Consider the following 8,292-nt stretch of genomic DNA (forward strand, 5'->3'; position numbering starts at 1 on the left):
CTGTATTGCCATCTCGTTCTGAAGATGCCTAAGAGGTGCTAAAGTATTTGAAAAAAAAAAACCCTTCCCAGTATAAAACAAAGTATCTAAAATACCTACACCCAGAGAGACGTCAATGTAAGCCCTTAAATGTTGGTTAAGTTAAGTTGCTTTCTGCTCCATAGTCTGGCTTTTTTATACTACATTCTAATGTCCCAAGCTCTCCCAGTGTGTTATACCATAAGTCTAGGCATCTCTATCACTTAGAGCTGTGGATTTGGGGATGAAGGAATGGGACAGGGCATTACTTAAGTCTCTTTGGGGACCCGGACCTTTTATTTACCTGGGCTTTTATTTTTCCACATAGAAGTTGTGAATAGTTGACAGACATGTATGAAGAATTTCAAGATCTTCAGATGAAAATTACAATACAGGTGCTATGTTATTATTTCTCATAACTAGGGCAAAGGATTCCAAGTAGGAATTCCTGAGATCTAAACTCAGATGCTAATGACCTTGGGCAAATAACTGATATTTCTGGGCTTCCACTGATCCACCTTACATGATCCAGAGTATGAAGAGAGAGGCACAAAGGAGAACCAACAACCAATAGATCAGTAAAATCTAATTTAAAGTAGAAAAGTCATAAGGAATACTAAATGGTTTAAGACCATGAAACATCTGGGAGAAATGTGAGATGATTTAAAAAAAAAATTATAGCCAAGATATAAATCCTGCCTGATACACTCTTTTTTTTCATCTTCATAAAATTCCACGAGGAAAGAAAGATGACACACATGAAGGAATGGGTACAGCCTAGTTTGCTTCTGAAAGGTGATGTGAAATGCTCCACACAGACACACCAATAGGAACAAGTCTATATCAAGATAACATCTCTGAATGCATGATATCACAGACTGTAAGGGTACATTGCAATAGCAGGAGGCAGAGAGAGGAATGAAGAAGGATAGTTGCAGGTTCTGTCATGAGAATCCGCAGAAATACTAAGACTCACCTAATTGACCTACTACCCTTGTATGTTCAAGAGCATTTGCTCGGTGTACTAGAAAAGCCTATAACCAGAGGGGATCAAATCAAGGGAGACTTGATTAGATCTAGAGCGGAGAGAGATAAATGGCCTGTAAGACAGTGTCCAGTCATAAGGTAGTCTGTAACCTGCAACAAAGGAGACATTTTGCAGTATAAAAGAGGTGAGTGGACTGTGTCAAGATAGTTGTAGATAGGATCATGAAACCATCATCAATTGTGTGCAGCTGCAGAATTATGTAACCATCAACAGTGGCATATAGCTGCAGGGAAACACTCTTTATTCATTAAATTGCCTACAGTACCCACTATCTTTGGGATTAATCTGGCTAGAGGCCCAGAGAATTTAGAAGATGCCATCTCTGCTTTCATTAGCAAAGTGAAGAGATCCCATCTCTTTTCCAGTAGCTTGTATATAAAACAAGACATGGCTGTCCCATGGACTAGTTCTTCTCAAGATTCTGAGCAATCCCTACAGCATTTCTGAAGAGGTAAGAAATGAAAATAAATTCAAAAAATGCACACAGTGCCAGTAAAACTTTATGCCATCTCAAAACTTATTTGTTAGGTGCCTATACAGCTTGTTCCTTCCTGGTAGGCTGCAGGCCCATTAGACTATTTACTGTTATTGAGTTAAGGCTGACTGATTAAAAATCCCGTGAGTACCCAGATGCGCACAAAGGGACTATCAAGACAGAGAGATTAGAGGGATTTCAGAGGGAGCTTTGCCCAAGCAGAAATTGGAATCTATCTTGCAAATTCTCCCTGCAGTTGTTGTTTCCTGTCATTACTAAAACATCTCATCAAAGGCCAACAATGAAATTGGTATTGTGAGCCCAGACCAAGAAGAAATTTTGCTTGCATGCTTTCTTGTTTGCCACAACCTGAACTTAAAACAATTTGTGACAGAAGCAGCACTGCTGTGTTTACAGTCTAATATGGCTCTATTAACACGTACTTAACCTCATTACAGCTTGAATCAATCTCGGCCCAGATATTGCATATTTTACAAGTCAGAGCAATGTGGAGTCTCCTGAAGAGTCTTAGCAGAACTGGTGATAGGGCAGGCTTACAGCGCTGTCATGGGATGATTTTAAAAGCAATAACCCTGGAAGACTGGGAGACTACTTCACAGCCCAAAACCAGTGTGGAACACCATAAACTCCCTCCCTTCCCCTCCCTTAACTCCACTTTTAAGATAACCTCATAAACCAATTCTCTCTCCCCTGTTATAATCAAGCCCAGAAAACTATAAGGCCTGGTGCCACACACTGTCTCCCCATATTATGCTCCACCATTTCAGGATTTCCTCATGGATTTTTTTCAAATTGCTACTAATACATTTACTGTTACTGGGCTTTTTTCCATCTGGAACCAGTTGCCTTCATTTAGGTACCAGGTTAGTTGCTGCCTGAAAGGACCATCTGAGCATACAGTTTTCAAAGTCAATTCCCTGTTTTCATGTCACTCATCCAAAACTTGTCTATCAGAAGCCTGAGGCCTGAATTTGTCCCTAAGTGTTCCCCCCCACTTTTTCTGCTCCTCTCTCAAAGTACTCCTCAGATGAGGAGAGCAGCTTATTCAGGAGATCTTTCCATGAGGTCTCTCCACCCAGCTCTTCCCTCCAGCTGGGGCATACTGCAGCCTTGTGCCAAATTCAGCAAGACACAGCACGTTGAAAAGCACTGTTTATTTTCCCCGTGAAATAGCTGCAACGTATCCTTTCCCCTCCGCGCTGAAGGAAGCAGACTTCCAAAGCACACGTTCATGATTCCAAGTGTCTTTTCCATAACACTGAGCTCTGTTGTCGTAGGCTGCAAGGGGGTTCTGGAAACGGACATATGGAAGAGGAGCTGGGGTCAACTTGCCTATCTGCAGACCCCTGGATCTTTGTGCTGATCTCTTTAGGAAATCACTATCTAGCGCTCACCCATGGCTACCCCAGAAGATGGATGGCCCACCCAAAAGTTGTAGAACATTTATTCTTGCAATATACCACAAAGCCTTGACTGTTTATTGTAGAGGCTAATGAAACTGTGAAGAAAACATGTTCTTACTGAGATTGTTGCTTCTGGGCAATACAGAGCACCAGCCATTCTTAGTCCAAATGAATGGCATGAAAAATAGATCGATTAAAAATGTTTCCAAACAAGCTTTGAGACACAGGGAAGCTGTGACGTGACTATTTTTTTTTATTCCCTCCATTCTGCAAACAATATCTGACTGCAATCCTTAATAGTATCTGAATCCAGCACTCAAAAAAAGATTTGGAGTGCATTACCCTTGAGTTACTTTCCTAATGAAAAGCTCCTGAGGTAACCCAGCCCAGTCACATTGCACAGGCTCAGACAGAAGCTAAATAATCCCCACCAGAGAAACTCTGCTGCATTCTTATTTATTTCTTACCTCAGCAGTGAAAAGTTATTTCTGGATGCTGTTTGAGAAAGGCATGGCCATTCAGCAGACTGCTGCTATCCAGTCCCCTTGGTATCTCAACATTTTCTTAAACTATCACAAAAGCTTTTTATCCTGCAGGGAGAGTTCACAGAGCATTCATGGCTGTGCACATATATACACACATTCCTTGGTTACCTCTCCCGTAAATATTTTCTCTGCTTTGGTATGATATCATACAAGGGTGTATCATAAAATTTCTGAGAGGGAGAAGTTGTGTTCTCAGATGTGTGGTTTGTTTAATGTGTCCAGATGCATAGAGAATGCAAAAGGGGGGTGGACCAGATGAAATCTGCATTATAATATTGGGGATTTGTAACAGTCTTGGTTTTATTATTAAATATGCAGAGAAAATCAAAAATAAGAATGTGGCAGAAACTGACCCAAAACAGAAATAAAATCAGAAGTTTCTGCAGTTGTTTCTGAGATTCATTCCTCCTTAAATCTTCAGGAATCTTTCATATTACAGTTACATACAGTATAATGGGTGTCTGTGGGACTCAAAAGAATAGAGAGTGCTACTAGAGCTACAAATATAAGAGTGATGTTTGAAGCTATGTCATTTCCATCACCCCAAAATTATAGGCTAAACTCTCTAAGCAGGTATAAGTCAGTGGCTGGCAGGAAATTAAACTCTTATCCTTGCAGTGGATTCTACCTACTACTGATGGACCATTAAGAATGTATCAGAAATTTAAAAGTAAAACAAAATCCTATCACTGTAACAAATTAAGCTCATCCTCATTTAAGTCTTGGCTGATCTACAGAGAATTCTTTCTTGTCCATCTCTTTTACCAGTATGGGCCTCTCCAGATCTTATTAATAAAGAAAAAGTAGAACAAAGATCTACATGTTCCTACTTTCAAATGGAAGTTAAATACTGATTACTGTCAAAAAATATAAAAAGCGCAGAAGTAGAAAAAGAGGAACAGACCAAACTGATAATGACTTTCTGATCCCAAATTATCAGATCTTAATATCTTTAGGGAGGATATCAGTCAAATGGGAATAGTCTTCAAGGAATGAGAAGCCTATGCCTTGGAACTTGCCTCAGGCTCAGTCAGTGTCTTTGAATCCAAGAGTGCAAATCTTGGGACTTCTCCACTGATATGGTTTAGGATGTCACAGAGCCTCTCAGTGCAATATGCTTGTATTCATCCCAGCTCCCCTGCTACACTACTACTATAATTTATCTTTGCTGCTGTCAGTCTCTTAGATGTCATTTGGCTCAGAAGAGAATTGTCCCAAACTTCAGAGTTACCATGTCCTTAAAAGATACCTTCTTAAGCTATGCTTTGCTTTAGCATTCCTTCAGGCATGGCTTCAAATAGTTGTGTTTTTCTTGGTGTAGATTAGGAGACACTGGTAGAGGAATAAGAGTGCCAAGTTGAGATTTTCTGTTTTACTTTTGGCCCATCTGCTATTCATAGGAAACTTTCATCTCTACCTCTACAGCACATAGAGTGACTCTGATTTTCATGGAAAATTCCGAGGATACTCACAAATGAACTCGCTGGCCTGATGCTAACTCTTGCCACTGAGTGGGCCACTGGTGCCTCTCCATGACGAATATGCAAAAGAAGGTGTACCTGAAGTAGTACCAAGAATCTTAAGTGAAATTATTTCTGTGATTCTCAAGTCTGACCTTGTGTGCAAAAAAAGGCCATAAAATTTGACCTAGAGATTCCTTCAGAGTTCAAAAACTTTCAGCTGAACTTCAGCAACAATGTTCGGTTTGGAGTGACATAGAGAATGAGAGGAAAATTCAGACCATCCCTTCTTATATGTATTGGCACCAAACCAGAAAGGAATAAAAAGAAATCCAGTCTCCCCCACCCATCCCATCCAGCAGAGCATGTTTCCAAATGCTCATTGTTCCACAGTATAACAAACCGAGCAAGAGCAAGGTCACTCTTAGTCTGCTGGAGCCTTCAGGTTCATTTTCTTTCACAATTAAAATATTTATCTTGGAAAAGACAGTCCTGCTCCTCACCATTTACTACATTTTCATACAGCTTAAAGTAGCAATGAGTAGCAAAGAAAGACCTGCTTTAGGAATGGATTGCTTTAGCAGCCTATACGGGGAGGTCTCCCACTCCATAAAGGACACCTGGTGAACATCATTCAGACAACAAGTGGCTACTTGTTTCCTTATCAAGAATGTGGCATTTAAATACCTGGTCTCCTTGATTCATGGATTAATCAATCACACAAAAACACACCTGGGATCTAGGCTGAACACTGTTGATACTCTATGCTGTATTCAACCCAACTCCCTAACCTAATATTCCATTAATAGAATAACCAAGCTCATTATCTGAGAGAGCTCCAGAGACAATAGCTGGTTGGCACTAGACATTTTGCTCAAAAGCTGGAGCATTCATTTAATGAGAAAACTGAGTAAACATATAAAGCATTTCATTGGTTTTACATGGAGATTTCTCAAGGAAAAACAACAATTTTTGGACTACATAGGGCTTTAGAGGTAGATTTTTCCATGAACATCTCTTCCCTTCCTTCTTCCTGGCTCATCCGCTTTAGATTTTCTGGTTTTCTTTGCCCAAAGGTGCTGGCTTCTTTTCTCTGGCCTGGCCCTGCATGGGTTTCAAGAGTATTCAGAGTTGTTTTTGCAAAGCCTCCGGGATCATATGGTAGGAAGAGGTGCTTTAAAAACACGTTAAAATAATGTTGCTTTTAAATGGAATTCAGGACTGACGAAAGATACTAGGTTGACTGAAATCTCCAATTTGTTTCCGTAAGGAATACATTTCAGGTTAGCCATTCAAAAGCATATGGGCAATATTTATTGACATTTCCATGCAAATGGTCGGTCATTAACTGTTCTTTAATACACTCACATTTCAAGCCCTTTGTACCTCTCATTTCCTTCCTAGTCAGCCAGTCATTTCCTCTGCATCCTGCATGGAGGAGCACAGAGACACTAGTCAGGTAGGAGAGGCCTGGCAAAACAGCTAGGTTGTGCATGACCTGCCAACTCATTCATACCTTCTTGCACCAAAGTAGGAAGCAGGTTCTGGAGCCAGACACTCTTTGTGCAGATGCACCTGTACGCATACATCTACACTTTGGCCAAGCCTTACTGGATGAGGAGTTTTATCCATGGAAGAAATAAAATATAGCACAAACTTCTGCCTTGCTGTGTCATGAGCAGGGAACAGCTTCCCCCTCATTAGTCTCACATAGTTAATTATATTTATGGTGTAATAAGACAGTCTCACACATCACTGTAAAGACCTACAGCAGGAAGAAATCCATAGATAAAGAATTCAAATACAAATAAAAATAACATCCCTCCCCAAAGCAATAACCTAATGTAAATAAGATGTTACCTAAACCATCCTTGTGCCTTCTCAAAAGCAAACCTCACTGCTTTGTTCCCTGCTGCTCTCTGTCATGGGATTAGATTACTCATTGCTCAGAGATGAGATGTTGTATCAGCTTCGATTTCTGGGCCTTGTCCGCCTTTAACAGAAGGAAAAGATCCAACGTTCCTTCAAGGCTACAGTCCCACAAGAATGAGGGCAGGTTTCCCACATACATACAATACCTGCTGCAAAGTTTTAGCCATCAACTCATTCCTACAGAAATCCTGCAGAAAACAGGTAAGCACAGAAATCCCCTTCAAACACATTAGTTTTGCTGTGGCGTGTTGGTTCCTGACTCACCTTCCTCCCCTGTCACATTATATAAACTTGAAACTTGCTCCATGACTGTTTATTCACCACGCTTGTTGGATGAATGGTATTGTGCCTTTATTGTTATGAATTCTGCTTGCTAATTTCTGGAAAGAGACTGTACTTTCCCTACCACTGGGATTACATAAAGGGGACAGAGCTATAGAGCATTTGGCCATTCACTTCTCAACAGGGAAGCTTGTTGGTTTATTTACAAAAGTTTGTATTGTGCTGACAGCTCTGCATTTCTCCATACTACAACTTCACATCATTAAAAAGATGACTATTACCATTACGATTAAAACACACAGTTTCTCCCCTGGGGAAAGGAAAAAGGAAAAATCTGCCTCAACAGAATAAGCTAATGATTATTTTGAAAGCATTAGTCAAAGACACAGCATTGATAGCCCTGGATAAAACTTAGAGAGTCTCTGATTTTCACATGCCACATACTGGAGAGCAACATGTTTTTAAAATAGAACTGGCTCTTTTTTTAGGGAAGCCATTTACAAAGATACTTCCATAGCAGGTAACATTCAAGCCATGCACCAAAATACTAGCTCCTTGGTGCTTCCTGAAATCTTTCCCCGCTCCGAAGCTTTGCTCACCTAATCCAAACTCAACTAAGTTGCACTACTGTCAGAAGAGATATCAGTCTCCCTCATTAATGGGAAGCCACTGGCATTCCTAGCTCTAAAATTGAGCCTATACAACGCAGTGGTAAAAAGGGTTCTGAATATATATGGAGAACATTCAGAAACAGCACTTAAAAACTTGATTTAAGGAAAGACCAAAAAATATATCCAACTTCAGTAAGCTCAGCAAAAATAATGCTCTCCCAGAAAATTTCTTTTGCACATTGTTTCAATAGCAAGAAAAGTCACTAAAATTTTAATAGAGCAACTTTTGAAAATACCCTCCTAACTGAAGCTTCTTGGGTCAGCTCAAACTGAACCACTTTTCATTTGTCCAATCAACAGAAAAACATCTATTTTTTCAAAAGCTCTAATTATGAACCAAACTCCATAGCAAATACCAGATGGGTTCAGGTTATTTTATGGTGTTGACTCCCATGTACCTCTACCCCAACCACTGTAATATCTGAGATCCAGATCTG

General features: G+C 40.1%; 1 long non-coding RNA gene across 1 annotated transcript in view; it reads right to left on the reverse strand.

Annotated features, from left to right (window-relative positions):
- LOC106482523 (uncharacterized) overlaps window positions 1-3,570 on the reverse strand; it is a 103,660-nt gene extending 100,090 nt beyond the window's left edge. The window contains exon 1 of the long non-coding RNA XR_001292174.2: window positions 3,433-3,570. This is a non-coding gene — a long non-coding RNA (uncharacterized lncRNA). The remainder of the gene's footprint in view (window positions 1-3,432) is intronic.
- Between the last annotated feature and the right edge of the window lie 4,722 nt (window positions 3,571-8,292).

The sequence above is a fragment of the Apteryx mantelli genome, chromosome 15 (assembly GCF_036417845.1).
Source record: "Apteryx mantelli isolate bAptMan1 chromosome 15, bAptMan1.hap1, whole genome shotgun sequence".
In the NCBI taxonomy this organism is placed as follows: domain Eukaryota; kingdom Metazoa; phylum Chordata; class Aves; order Apterygiformes; family Apterygidae; genus Apteryx; species Apteryx mantelli.